The sequence below is a fragment of the Mchenga conophoros genome, linkage group LG3, assembly GCF_057382185.1.
Source record: "Mchenga conophoros isolate Kocher_MC1m ecotype Shallow Benthic linkage group LG3, M_conophoros_male_GT1.1, whole genome shotgun sequence".
Lineage (NCBI taxonomy): Eukaryota > Metazoa > Chordata > Actinopteri > Cichliformes > Cichlidae > Mchenga > Mchenga conophoros.
In genome coordinates, this window is record NC_140528.1 from 39,532,889 (window position 1) to 39,548,585 (window position 15,697).

Genomic DNA, 15,697 nt, shown 5'->3' on the forward strand with positions numbered 1-15,697 from the left:
TTTCTGCACCTGCATAAACTCCAGGACACATTTACTAACGGTGTTTGTTGCTGTATGTGCAGCTTTGAATTTTTTAATAATATATATTTTGTTAATATTTTGGCTATGGTGTCTTGTTATGAAATGTAAAAGAGTAAAAGTGTTGTTAGCATGTGCTTCAAAGATAAGTTTGACTGGGAAACTCAAAGCTCAATTGGCTGTATCAGCAGAAATTCACTGCAGCCTATGTAATATTTCATGCATCATAATTTATTCTACTCTATCTTGCAAATACATATTTGTGTGGCAATGTCATGCACAACACACATAACTATTAGATCCTTAAGATCAAACCCGTGTCATTGTTTTGGTCCACTGCAGTGCAGTAGTAAAAAAAAGAATAAGTGAAGTGTCCACAAATGGCCAGGATAGAGCCCAGAGTGTTAATGTTTAAAATGTATAAAAATATTATTGATTACAATTCTTTACTGTTAATATCAACAATAAGCTTTTTATTTTGAAATTACAAGTTTAAAAAAAAATGCTGTTACATTTACATTTAATGCTGTTACACTGTAATCCTTTATTATAAGTATGGACACAGAATAAAGTGAACAACATTTTGAAATAAGTTTAATTGGAATTTTGTACTATGTAAAAAACAAAACAAAAAAAACAACAACGACGACATATTAAACAAACAAACAAACACAGCCAGTGCCTTCATTTGTCCATTACATGTCAAACATAGCACTGACCCTTAGTCCCTGCTCATCAGCACATGCTTTCAAAAAGAGCTCCATGTCCTCTGCAAACTGAAAAACAAAGAGGAACAAGTCCCTTGCTCCAGTGTCTTCTTCCTCTGACATGTCTCTTAAGACCCTCTGCTGGTCCCCTTGATTTAAGGACAGATATTTTGGCATTGTTACGTGTCCACGGAAAAGTGCCTTATTTTGGACAACCCACTGCACAGCAGGACGCAGATCTTCAACAACTGCTGGCTCCTGTGTCAGGCAAATGGGGATAAAAACATAGTTATTTCTCTGTTGCAGAACAGTTTTTAACAGTTATTCAAATGTCACTAACCATGTAATTACACTACTGTTTAAAGTGAATACTGACCTGACTGACTTCCTGGAACTTGTGCTTTTTCAGTCTGAAAATGGGCACGTGTTGTCCTTCAAGCACAGCTTTGGCTTCCTCTCTCCAGTGTGCAAATAGCTTGCCAGAGCTACGAAGAGTAAGGGCACAGTGAGGGCATGTCATTTTCATGGACTTTCCATCAGCTGCAGTTTTATTGAACACAGAGGGTAGAGCATATGAATGTTCTAACAAAGACTCAGAAAATGGTTCAGATACCGAAGACAAAACCTTGGGGGGGAGCCGGGGCTCCTCGAAGAGTACTGCCGGAGGAATACGGGTCTCCTCGGAGAGTTCAGCGGGGAGCAGTCCTGATAATGGTGGCTGACTTGGCATTGAAGAATGCTGACAAGACAATATATGCCTTGCCATATCCCCACGCCGTATGATTGTAATCTTACAGACAGGGCGGTGAAAGTGTCCTGTTGTCCTACGAGGCAGCCTGCACCGGCATATCATTTTATCTGTAAGAGAAAAACAAACAAACAAACAAACAAACAAACAAACAAACAAACAAGTAGACAGACGTAATTTAAATGTAGTTGTATAGAATGCAATCAATTTGTCTAGCAATCAGATTGTACATGTTAACAAAAACATCTAAGCCAACCTCAATAATGAAAGCAAAATGGTATGGATCACAAAAGTTATGTCAAGAAAAGTGGTGAAAAGTAAATAAAAATATATTTTATAAAAACACTATTTTGGTTGCAGATGAATGCACTGAACTGTACAATATCAACAGCAACTTTTATGTCAACAAAGATACTGCAGAAGTGCTTAAAAAAGTGCATATTTATAACTATAAAGTATATTTAATACAAACATACCTTTGAAAGGCAAAGCATTTTTTATATGCACACTTAGATGCTCCTCAATCTTTGCCCTGACAGTAGGGCTGAAAGTGGGGCACAGAGGGCAGTGAAAGAGTCCTCTGCAACACGTGTTGCATTCCTGCAATTCTGGCTTTAAGCCCGAATTCCAGATTGATATGTGCATCTAAAACAGAGAGAGAAACAGACAGACATATAACAGTCAATTGAACAGGGGCTAACTAAAATCTGGGCAATAAAAAAGCTGTACAGAAAAGAATGACGAATAGAAGTATTGATAAATATATAAATCTGTTTGTGACGAAATTTACAGTGTTGACGCTAACCAAAGGTGTCACAAGTACACACGTTCCTTACTACAGTTTAGATACCTCTGTTTAAAAAGCACCGACTCGACTTTTTAGTTAAGTCGAAGTAAGAAGTACAGGGTCTAAAATATAATTTATGTACAAAATTTTGAAGTAATCTTGCGTCCAAAGCACGCGTGCGGGGGGCTGATTTACAAATGTACGGATTACAAAGTACAGATACGCGTGCTAAAATGTGAGAAGTAGAAGTATAAAGAAGTATACAGTAGGCACAAAAAAGTACAGCAGTAAAGTAAAGATACCAGAAAATTCTACTTAAGTACAGTATTGAAGTATTCATTATTTTGCATCTCTGACGCCAACAATAAATCATACTCTAATGCAAAATGTGTTTTTTGCTTCTTCTCGCCCACAGAAGTCGTTAATCCAGCTCTCTTACTTAAACCAGGCCCAGGAAAAAGCATATCTGTGTGTTTCTCTGCCATGGAGCATGATGAAAAAACATTAAAATAAGGAGGAATGTTGTTGTAACGCAAAAAAAGTGGCAACATGATCATTGTAAGAAAACTAGACGATTCCTAGAATTATGAAATCACTAACGGCAAATTTATTTAAGAAAGACTTAACCAACCTTTGCGATCAACTTGTAAGACTTCCACGGTATCCATGCGTGTTTACGGCTAGTGTGGAGGTCACGTGCTTCCGGCTACTGTGGAGGTCACGTGTATCCGGTTACTGTGGAGCTCCACAGTGGCTGCAGCCAGACCCTTCTCCCTTTTTTCAAGAGCGTCTGGCTGCACCCACCGGTGAGCGCCATATTGCGACCTCCACACTAACCAGAAACACGTGACCTCCACAGTAACCGGAAACACGTAACTTCAGTTAAATCGACTTTGACAGCTAAAACGAAATTGTGTTTTTTTACTATTCATGCAGCTGATAAAGAAATTTGGTTCTAATTTTTTTTTTTAACAATATGGGTTTATTAAAAAAAATCCATCTCTTCAGCTTGTTCGTGGAAAAAGTGTCCATGTGTTATGTTTTTATTTCTTTGCTACTTTTTCTGCATAAAGGTTTTTTCATAAACATAAACTAGTCATTACTTTTTACATTTTTAATCCTTCAAACACCTTTTTCTAGTACAATGCACGTGTTTGAAGACAACCTCAAAACTCACCATTTCATATATCAGCAGTGCTACTGGAAATTGTTGTACAGTGGTCCCTATATATATGTTCTGGAAACGATATATCCATAAAGTTAATGTCAAACAGGAACTTTTGATATTGCTTTGTAGATGCTGGTGTTGCATGTTGACTGGTTTAGAAAGTCAAGAGTTTTTGTCTGCGATCATTTTCTTATGTGCTACTAAAAAGTTCAAAAATCTCTGTTTTCTTTGTTATACTTAAGGATGACATTGATGCTCGAAGGGAGGCCCTCATCAAAGTGCTCCACATGTGTGTGAAAGACAATTGCAACATCTTGGTGCAGGAGTTCATGGTGAGTGTTTTATGAGTAGATTGTGGCTTTGCAACATTTAAAAATGCATTTAGTTATCCACTTGATCCTCATTGGACTGGTTAGGACCAGTAGTCCTCTTTAATATTTGAAGTTCACATGAGGCCTGGTAGTGAACTCTTGAGGCCCCACCCCCACCCCTGTATTAGGGGTCACATCAGTGTGAAAAAACTTTACATTTGTCATTCTAGTGAACAAAGGAAAATCCCACCAATATTTACATTAGCTTTTGTTTGAAAAAAAAAAAGACCAACTGACCAACAGCTAACCAAATTGTGAGGCTGAAAGTCTAAATTATAACATCTTCTGAGTGACATAACCTGGATTTCTGATGGGCCGGTGTCTTTCTAACAAAAACTAATGTAAAGCATTTTAAATTATTATGTTTTTCACTCTCTCTTAGAAACTCTGTTAGACCATTAATGGCAGCATGGCAGGCCACTCTTTGGCTATAGCTATTTACTATGTTGCTTGCATTGGTTTAAATTACTCTAACATTAGAACTGGTAGATTCAAAAGAGATGAGTTTAAAAAGGAATCTTAAAGAAATGTTTTGTGTTTAACCAGGACTTGACTGAGGCTACTGCACAGATTGAGAAAACCACAATGAACATCTGTCTCCAGAGGATGCGCCAGGCAATGACTTTTCTGATGTTGGCATCATCATCGAGGGTATAGTAGTTCTTCAAGATCTGGATAACGTGACCTTTGCAGTAGCCATGCTGTTTGGACCTTTTTTATTCCTTCAATATGAGTTACCCATCACAAATCTGCTACATTTTTGAGGTGATTCAAAGGGTGTAATGGAGTAGCAACTCAGCTCTCAAGAAAAGCTCACAAGACAAAACTGCTCCTGCAAGGAAAGCTCACTGTTATGCATGTGAGGTGATCAGCTCTAGGTGAGAGGACATTTAAATCTCACACTCGTTCTGCAGCATTTTTCAAGTTCAATTCCAGAAACAGATCGCAGGGTTCATTTTTATATACTCTGCAACTGCCATGAGGACAGGGCCATTTTTTTAGTTGTTGTTTGTTTTTCCTTTTGCTCTGTACAAGTTCTCTGTTTGTTTGTTTGTATTTTTCTTTCTTTTACTAGTGAAGAGATGTAGCGTGAACAGTTATACAGTCTAAATATCCCATATGGGTCATGTGATGTCATACGGTATTTTCAGTTTCATTCGGTTGATGTAAAGAACGTTGAATATTTCTAAGTGTGCTGTTTTGAACCAAGATGTCACAGTATGATCAGTGCTGTAATTTTTGACAGTCACTGTATCAATGTTATTTTTGCGTCTCTTGAATAAAGGTTTTGACCTGCAAGTGCTAAATTCTTTAGTTATTGGGGTAAAATGGGTAATGTTAATAGGGAGGTGTTTGCCAATTCAGTAACCTAATTCAATGTTAATGGAAACTAACATTACCTCAAATTGTTTAGTTATAATTGTTGTTTAACTGAATCTTGATGTCACAGGCCTTAAATAGAATGTTTTGTATTGTTCTTTCCCAAGATGGTTACTTGCAGAGATGGGCAGTAACACGTTACTTGTAACGGGTTACTGTAATTCGATTACTTTTTTCAAGTAACTAGTAAAGTAAGGGATTACTATTGCAAAAACGGTAATTAGATTACTGTTTCTTTCCCGTAGGAACGCTGCGTTACTCCGTTACTAAAACCGTGATTTTTTTGCGAGAATGTCTCATGACAGTGACGTAAGCAAGTGCAACGTTCATGACAACAGCTGTGTGCAGATCAACAGTGGATCATATATCAGTGCGGGAGAGGGTATGAGCGTGCAGCATTTAAAGCGTGAAAGTACTGACCTTATTTTAAGTTTGATTCCATAAAAATTGACAAAAACATTAGTGTCCGTTGTGGGTGGGAAGAAAACTTATTTTTACAGTGAAAAAAGCCCCCTAAACTTCCAAGAAAGCACCGAGTGCGCAACAACGTAATGGGAAATTCACAGAGAAACTGCTGGATTCTTCCACTGACTGCTGCGGCACACCTGCACCAGGATAAACCTCCGCCTACCCTGCTCCTGCTTTACAGGTGAAAATAAGGCAACAGGACCGCTAGTCTTTGACTTTATTTATTTTCTGCTGTGTTTTACTTGCATCTATTTGAAAGAGTGAGTGTAAACACACAAAAAAAGATTTTATTTTATGTGCTGGAATGTGCAGAAAATAGGTTTAAATATTAAACAAATTTCTTCCAGTCAGAGAATGTTGCATATAATTAAAATTTTCTTGATGCATAAAGTTAAAAGGTTAAAACTAATAAAACAAGTTTCAAAAAGGGCCTTTTCCATTTGATTACATTTTGTAAATGGCCTGCATTTGTATAGCGCTTTTCTAGTCCCTAAGGACCCCAAAGCGCTTCACACTACATTCAGTCATTCACCCATTCACACACACATTCACACACTGGTGATGGCAAGCTACATTGTAGCCACAGCTGCCCTGGGGCGCACTGACAGAGGCGAGGCTGCCGGACACTGGCGCCACCGGGCCCTCTGACCACCACCAGTAGGCAAACATGGGGTTAGTATCTTGCCCAAGGATATTTGGCATGCAACCAGGAGGCAGCCTGGGATCGAACCACCGACCTTCTGATTAGTGGCTGACCTGCTCTGCCACCTGAGCTACAGCCACCCATGATGATGGATTATGGTACCGGCCTGCTTCAAATCCACCTCCATCGTCCCGATACCCAAAAACTCCAACCCATCTTGCCTCAATGACTACCGCCCAGTAGCACTCACCCCCATCATCACTAAGTGCTTAGAGCAGCTGGTCCTAGCACACTTCAAATCCTGTCTCCCCCCCACCCTGGACCCCCACCAATTCGCATACCGCCAGAACAGGAGCACAGAGGATGCAGTCTCCATCGCACTGCACTCTGTCCTCTCACACCTGGACAACAACAACACCTACGCCAGAATGCTGTTTATAGACTTCAGTTCAGCATTCAATACAATCCACCCCTCACAACTCATCAGGAAACTGACAGACCTGGGCATCAGTTCCCTCATCTGCAAATGGTTACTGGACTTCCTGACCAACCGCCCCCAACATGTCCGGCTGGATAACCACTGCTCATCTACCATCACAATGAACACTGGTGTACCACAAGGCTGTGTGATGAGCCCTTTCCTCTACTCCCTCTTCACCCACGACTGCAGACCTGCTGATGGTTCCAACACCATCATTAAGTTTGCAGATGACACCACGGTGATTGGCCTCATCAGTGACAACGATGAGGCCGCCTACAGGGAGGAGGTGGATCGTCTGGCTGAGTGGTGTGACACAAACAACCTGCTGCTTAACACCGAGAAGACCAAGGAGCTCATCGTGGACTACAGGAGGAATGCTGACCCACATCCACCCATCCACATTAAGGGGACGGCTGTGGAGCGTGTGAGCAGCTTCAAGTTCCTGGGAGTCCACATCTCCGAGGATCTCACCTGGACGACCAACTGCTCCAAGCTGGTCAAGAAGGCTCACCAGCGCCTCTTCTTCTTGAGGACTCTGAGGAAGAACCACCTGTCCTCAGACATCCTGGTGAACTTCTATCGCTGCACCATCGAGAGCATCCTGACCAACTGTATAACAGTCTGGTACGGGAACTGCTCTGCCTCGGACCGGAAGGCATTGCAGAGGGTTGTGAAAACTGCCCAGCGCATCGCCGGAGCACCACTTCCTGCCATAAAAGACATTTACAGGAAGCGGTGTCTGAAAAGGGCTGGGAAAATCATCAAAGACCCCAGTCACCCATCACATGGACTCTTCACCCTCCTGCCCTCTGGGAGGCGCCACAGGAGCCTCCGGACTAAGACCACCAGCTACCGGAACAGCTTCTTCCCCACAGCTGTCAGACTCCTGAACTCTGCCTCCTGACATCTGACCCACGTTAAACTCATGGACTGAACATAAACACCCCCACAATGGACAACTGTACCCTCAAACACACAATAATAACATGGAGTGAACCACCACTCACAACCACTAGCACTTTATATAGCCTCTGTAGGAATTATATCTCACTTATCTTAACTGCACTACTGTATAGCTCTGTGTAAATAATCATTCTGTACATTCGATAATCTTTAATCCTACAACTGTTTACAACTTGCATAGTTCCCATTTCTGTATAGCTGTATATCCCAGATTCTGTAAAGTTATTTATTTCATATTCTGTATAGTTTTTCATATTTATATCCTGTTCATAGCCTGTACATAGCTTGTACTCACTACAGCCTGTACATACTTAGTTATAGAATATTCACAACATACTTCATACCGTGTACATTATAACATACCATAATAGACCCATTTCTGTAATATACTTACATATCTATACTATTGCTAATATATATTGTAATATACCTATATCACTAAAGCACTTCTGGATGGATGCAAACTGCATTTCGTTGCCCTGTACCTGTGCAATGACAATAAAGTTGAATTCTATTCTAATTCTATTCCTTTAAGCTCATGTCCAGTGGTGAAGGATGACCCACACTAATCACAGATGTGCTTTATCACCACACTGTGGAAGAGTTTGTGTATTTTAATGTACTTGGTATGTGGAAGCTTCTCCCACATTCTTTGTAATTGTTCATTTTGTCTCCAGTGTGTCTACATTGATGTGGTTTTAGGTCCCATAATTGTTTGGAAGCTTTTCCACAAAGCTTACAAAGAAACTCTTTCCCACCACCACAGTGACGACAGGGTTGAGAACTGGATCCATCTGTGTTGCTCTGCTTCTAATCAATATATTATAACACTGAGCTTACCGAGGTTAAAATAAAGAGACAAAAAAAAAATCCATACCTCACAGTAACTGCACTTGTAGAGTTACTTTCAGGAGTGGATCTGTTGGTGTTTTTTCAGCTGATGTGGAGCTTTAAACGTCTTCTCACAAAGGTCACATTTATAAGGTCTCTCCTCAGTGTGGCTAAACATGTGTTGTTTTATCTGTGCATCTGTTGGAAACAGTTTCCCACACTGATCACAGCAGTAAACATAATTTCCAGTGTGAATCCGTAGGTGAATATTTCGGTACCGTTTGTCGCTGAAACTTTTGCCACAAAAGTCACAGCTGTACGCCTTAATTCCAGAGTGGGCAATTAGATGCCTCTGTAAGTTGCTATTTCAAGCAAAAGACTTTCCACACAATTCACAGCTGTAATTTTTAACTCCACTGTGGACGAGTTGGTGTATTTTTAAGTCTCCAGCCTTGGTAAAAGACTTTCCACACAAGTTACAGCTGAAAGGTTTAAATCCACTGTGGGTGAATTGGTGTGTTTTTAAGGTTCCAGCCTGGGTAAAAGAATTTCCACATAAGTTACAGCTGTAAGGTTTAACTCCACTGTGGACGAGTTGGTGTATTTTTAAGTCTCCAGCCTTGGTAAAAGACTTTCCACACAAGTTACAGCTGAAAGGTTTAACTCCACTGTGGATTAATTGGTGTGTTTTTAAGCTTCCAGCCTGGGTAAAAGACTTTCCACACAAGTTGCAGCTGTAAGGTTTAACTCCACTGTGGATGAGTTGATGTTTTTTTAAGTTTCCAGCCTGAGTAAAAGACTCATCACAGCTGGAGGTTTTCTCTCCCTTTCTTCTGTGAGGTTTGTCGGCCTCCTGAGAGCGCTGACTTCTCGCTCCATGTTGGTCCTGCAGTGACAGAGATACAAACAGAGGCAGTGAGTGAAATGCAGTCGTGGAACAAACTGAAACTCCCTCCATTAGTGGAATCAAACATGTCAACAAAGACATTGATGGTGTGTTACCATCACCTTCTGGTCATAGTATCACATTACAATGATGTGCTTCAATGAGAGTTGTAATGAAAATGACATTATTGAAGAAATACTGATCAGTGGAGAAAATCTTTCACTTCATAAATAATTGTGAGTTGAACTGATGATATTGTTGTTTATATATATTTATTATTTATATGTGCTGATAAAATATGACCTTTGTATGTTCTTTTAACTTCTGCGGTTTTTGGTTGAGAATGTAGATTCAGTATAGAGATTGAAAATATGACGTAAAACCACAAAGGATTGTGGGTATGAGTGGCAAGCGGTACTAGTGCAGTCTTTCACATGAAAACAGTCACACAGCAATAAAAAGAAACACAAAAAATGGCAAGAAGCTGTTGTATTATTAACTGCAATAGCCGATCACATGACAGCCACGGGAATCCGACGAGTAAAGAGATCGGTTTTTATCAGATTACATCATGGAAGAGAAATTGTTTAAGCCATGTTTCCGAAGAAACAAAGAGCTGACGGATGGCCTTGATTGCAGACCAAATATAACGTTTCAGAACACTCCAGCTCACATGTTAGTCTGCTCCAAGCATTTCCACAAAGGTAAGTCTTCTGTTGTAGTTATTACGTAATTTATAATAACATAATTGTTGATGTAGGTTACAAATAAGTCTTATATTGATTTGAAATGAATTTGTTGCGCTCTGCTGCTTTGTTCACTGTGGCTTTGCGGGCTAAAGTTTGTTGTGTTTTGTAGGAAAACCAGCTTACAAAGTGCAGGAATGTACAAATCACCAAAGTAAACTGGACTTGGGCTTGTTGCAGGGACCTGAAGTTACTAAACATTTTGTGAGTGTGTGCACTCACACTTAGGACTATATAATAATAAATATGTGCGTGATGAAAGTTGGGCAGCACAGTAACATCCTTATTCCACTCTGTATGCTTGTATGGGTCTAACCCTTTCATTCAGATATTTTCCTTGTACTTTTTTTTATGCCTTTTCGTCAACTCTGTCTTTGTACAGACCTGCCGTGTTCACCATCGTTTTGTACATAACTGTTTTTGAGGCTAATAAAATGCAAGTTGGGATTAAAAGCACAAAATTTATGATTACAGGTGCTGGAAATGCTAGTGCTTGATGCGGTGTATTGATTTTATTGCCACTCGTACCCACAATGAAATGCGCGAAAGTCACATGGTCTGTCAATCTCTATATATGGATGAGCCCAGGATGGAAATATAAAGCTGGTGTTAAAGAGTTTTTAAAAACCAACCAGCTGTGCACACAGTTTCGATAACAATGTAACTGTGATATTTTTCTCACTTTTTGTGTTGAAGTCATTGTTTCCTCTGTAGTGGCTGAGCTGAGTCCAAATGGCTGAAATTGTTCCTCTGCTGCTCCACCAGACTCTTCTGCTGTTACTCAGCTGGGGCACAAAAAAGTATATATATTTATTGTATTCCAGATAAAAAAGAAGCAGAGCAAATAAACATTACTACACTCCTTAGTGACAACAAGACCTATGAAGCTTCAAGGTGAAAGCCCAGGTGAAAGCCTTGTAGGCCCTACAAGCACCTGAAAGGATAAAAGCCACTGACTACCCCGCACATCACCGCATTTACCCAGGGGATGCTACACCCTGTATATACGGACTTCCATAGTTCCACAAAGGAGTCCCGCTCAGAAACATTGGTAGCAGTATAAACTCAGCCACCTACAACATTTCCAAGCACCTCATAAAACATTTCAAAAATCACTTTGTTAATGTGGAATTCAAAAATGACTTTACAAATGCAGAATTTATTCTACAATTCATTATTTAAGCACAGAATTCTGTTTTTGAAGTGTGTGGCTATTGTATTCCTCCATATAGGGGGAGCAAAAATCAGATAGGAAGTGGCACACATCATGAGGGGGTACCTGTTAACAACAAACAGTGTGGTTGGCTAAGTTAACTCGCAAACAGGAGTTAGCTGTGCCTGACTACGATAGAGACTTCTTTCTTTTTTAATGTTAATGAAACAACAAGCTAGCAGTAGAAACTTAATTCGAAATAAGAAGTTCTGCTATCAGCAATAAACATATGGGGACTGACTGGACTGATAATGGGGACAAATGTTTGACTGACTTTACACTGATATGCAAGATTGCACCTTCTCCACCCAGACAAGGAAAAGGGTGGACGTATGCATGTTTTTCAGGAGCAGGAAGATGACAGCAACATCCTAGGGTCGCATGAGCTTGTGGGCCATGCAGACTTAATCTTGTAGTTGTTCATTTCTGTCTGTATTTACCAGCGGTATGTTATTCATGATGTGGTGGCAGATTTCTTTTCTTATGTATTAATCAATTTTCACATTAGTAATAGTGCTATTATTTCCTCACTTTAGTGTTCACCAGTTGTATTCATGCATGTAGAATGCTATCACAAGTGGACCCCTTGTTATTGCACCTTCACGGTGGACCCATTGTAGACTGGAAGATCTCCAGACATCCTGCTTTAAGGGAGGTTACGGGTGGTCATAACCTTTCTAAGAGATGGAGAAGGTCAAGGAAGAGCTGGACTGAAAAACCCATCTCCATAGAGACTGTGTCAGCTCCCAAAAAGACAAAAAACAAACTAAAAACCAGCAATAAACAACTTAAACATAAACAATTACAAAGAAAGAACAATACAGTATCCACATCTGAACCAAAGAGTAAAACAGTGAAATGTGGATTATTAAATATTAGGTCTCTCTCCTCCAAGTCTCTGTTAGTACATGACTTAATAATTGATGAACAAACTGATTTACTCTGCCTTACAGAAACCTGGTTGCAGCAGGATGATTATGTTAGTTTAAATGAATCAACACCCCCGAGTCATTCTAACTACCAGAAATCTCAAAGCACAGGCCGAGGGGGCGGTGTGGCAACACCAGCCTATTAATTAATGAAAGACCAAGACAGACTTTTAATTCATCTGAAAGCCTGATGCTAAGCCTTCATCCCCCCCCCCCCCCCCCCCCCCCTTCTTAATTCAGATAAAACTGAGGTTATTATACTCGGCCCTGAAAATCTTAGAAATATGGTGTCTAAGCAGATTCTTACTCTGGATGGCATTACCTTGGCCTCCAGTAACGCTGTGAGGAACCTTGGAGTCACTTTTGACCAGGACATGTCCTTCAACGCACATATTAAACAAATATGTAAGACTGCTTTCTTCCATTTGCGCAACATCTCTAAAATTAGAAATATCCTGTCTCTTAGTGACGCTGAAAAACTAGTTCATGCCTTTATTACTTCCAGCCTGGACTACTGTAATTTATTATTATCAGGATGTCCAAAAAACCAGAGGTGTGGACTCGAGTCACATGACTTGGACTCGAGTCAGACTCGAGTCATTAATTTTATGACTTTAGACTTGACCTGAAAAAATGTTCTAAGACTTGTGACTTGACTTGGACTTTTACACCAATGACCTGGGACTTGAATTGGACTTCAACCGGTTTACTTGAAAAGACTTGATATTTCATCCCAAATATAAAATTTAACATGCATATTATATAGAGATTGAAAATGTGAAGTCATTCAGGGGTAAAACTGCAAAGGATTCTGGGAACTCGTGGCAAGAGGTACTAGCGCACGCATGCTTTCAATTGAAATCAGTCACACAGCGATAAAAAGAAACACAAAAAATGGCAAGAAGCTGTTGTATTATTAACTGCAATAGCCGGTCGCATGACAGCCACGGGAACCCGACGGGTAAAGAGATCGGTTGTTATCGGATTACGTCGTTGAAGAGAAATTGTTCGAGCCATGTTTCCGAAGCAACAAAGAGGCAACTGGATTGCAGCCATTCAAAGACCAAATATAACGTCCCCGAACACTCCAGCTCACAGGTTAGTCTGCTCCAAGCATTCCCACAAAGGTCAGTGTTTTGTAGTAGTTAATACGTCATTTTTCTTAACATAACTGGTAATATAGGTTACAAGCAAGTCTGGCGCTGAACAGAAATTGTCGCGCTATGCTCCTTTGTTTATTGTGCATAAATAGTGAATTGTCCTGACACAATATTGCGTTTCGCTTCTGTTATTACCATGGTACATTGACAAAAACATGTACATTTATTCACAGGGTAAAACAGGTTTTTGTATCACCAATTGCCCAGTGCGATTACAACATACAATATTGTCAAAGGAGCTTGCAAAGAAAAGCGTCTGGACTTCTTTAAGTTACTTGAAGTTTTCAAGTAACTTAAAGAAGTCCAGACCTGGATGACTGAGAACCTTCACAGACAACATACAATATTATTGTCACTGCTACATTTCTGTGATGAACCAGAAATTATTTCCACTACTAATTAATTACCGTTGAGCTCAAAGGTTATATTGATAAACTGTTAACGAATGTGTATTTATGACGACGATTTGTGAGAGTGGTAAACTTATGATACGTACGATGGTCTTTACTTTCTACACGGTGCATTTCAAGGTCCTGCACCCATCCGTCGGTAAACTGTACCTGGGCTTGTTGCAGTGACCTGAAGTTACTAAACTTCATGAGTGTATGCACTCACTCCAAGAAGCGTATAATTATAAATATGCATATAAATATGCTACGATGAGATAGCTGACTTCATCAAACTAGCAAATCTTATCCAGGCTACGTTGGTGATGCAGTTTTTTTTTAATGTATATGATATTTTTGTCATGCGATTTTAAAGCCGGTCCTACAACCCCATCCAAGAATAACATGCAGCTTATCTCAGAACTGTCGGTGAAAATTATTCTTGGAGCTAAGTTTAATTGAGCTGCATTTTAAAGAGGTGCAATTTCACAATTTGTGTATATTTTCTAAGTTCACTATTTCGTCATGTGTTGAGAAAAACACAAATTTAAAAATTACATGGTCTAATATTTACATTTAGCATATAACTGCAATATTATTTTTTCGTTTTTTTTTCAAAGACTCGAAAGGACTTGAAATTCAAAATTTCAGACTTGTGACTTTACTCGGACTTTTACACCAGTGACTTGAGACTCGACTCTGACTTGCCTGACATTACTTGAGACTTGACTTGAGACTTGAGGATAAAGACTTGAGACTTACTTGAGACTTGCAAAACAATGACTTGGTCCCACCTCTGCAAAAAACTCACTGAAAAGCCTTCAGCTAATCCAAAATGCTGCAGCAAGAGTACTGACAGGGACTAGAAAGAGAGAGCAGATTTCTCCTGTTTTGGCTTCCTGTTAAATCCAGAATTGAATTCAAAATCCTGCTCCTTACATACGAGCTCTCAAATAATCAGGCCCCATCTTATCTTAATGACCTTATAGTACCATATCACCCTATTAGAGGACTTTGCTCTTGCTCTGCAGGCCTACTTGTTGTTCCTAGAGTATTTAAAAGTAGAACGGGAGGGAGAGCCTTCAGTTTTCAGGCCCCTCTTCTGTGGAACCAGCTTCCAGTTTGGATTCAGGAGACAGACACTACCATGTGCAATCCTACCATGTGCATTCATGGATTTTTTTTTTCACATTCTGTCTCTCACAGTTGAAGTGTACCTCTGGTGCAAATTACTGACCTCTGTCATCATTTTAAGTGGGGGAACTTGCACAATCGGTGGCTGACTAAATACTTTTTTGCCCCACTGTATAGTTAGGGCTGGACCAGGTGACCCTGAATCCTCTCTTAGTTATGCTGCAATAGACGTAGGCTGCGGGGGATTCCCATGATGCATTGAGTTTTTCCTTTCCAGTCACCTTTCTCACTCACTATGTGTTAACAGACCTCTCTGCATTGAATCATATCTGTTATTAACCTCTGTCTCTCTTCCACAGCATGTCTTTTATCCTGTCTTCCTTCTCTCACCCCAACCAGTCGCAGCAGATGGCTGCCCTTCTCTGAGCCTGGTTCTGCCGGAGGTTTCTTCCTGTTAAAAGGGAGTTTTTCCTTCCCACCGTCGCCAAAGTGCTTGCTCATAGGGGGTCATGCTGCGTGCCAATGCCAAATTGTTATGGAAATTTTAAGAACAACCTGCACCACACCTTGTGAGCTTGATTGAAGTACGTTTAATAAGCAATGTGGAATGTGAAACATTCCAGCCAAACACAGGGATCATCTCTAAATAATGGCCACCACCCTTACAGCTTATATACA

At 40.1% G+C, this 15,697-nt stretch overlaps 1 long non-coding RNA gene across 1 annotated transcript; it reads right to left on the minus strand.

The window, feature by feature from the left end:
- Positions 1-493: 493 nt before the first annotated feature.
- Positions 494-10,970, minus strand: LOC146578584 (uncharacterized). The gene is made up of 6 exons (XR_014891491.1): positions 10,880-10,970; positions 8,612-9,451; positions 1,950-2,118; positions 1,339-1,583; positions 1,102-1,210; positions 494-983 (listed from the first exon to the last, which is right to left on the minus strand). It is a non-coding gene; the product is annotated as an uncharacterized LOC146578584 (long non-coding RNA).
- Between the last annotated feature and the right edge of the window lie 4,727 nt (positions 10,971-15,697).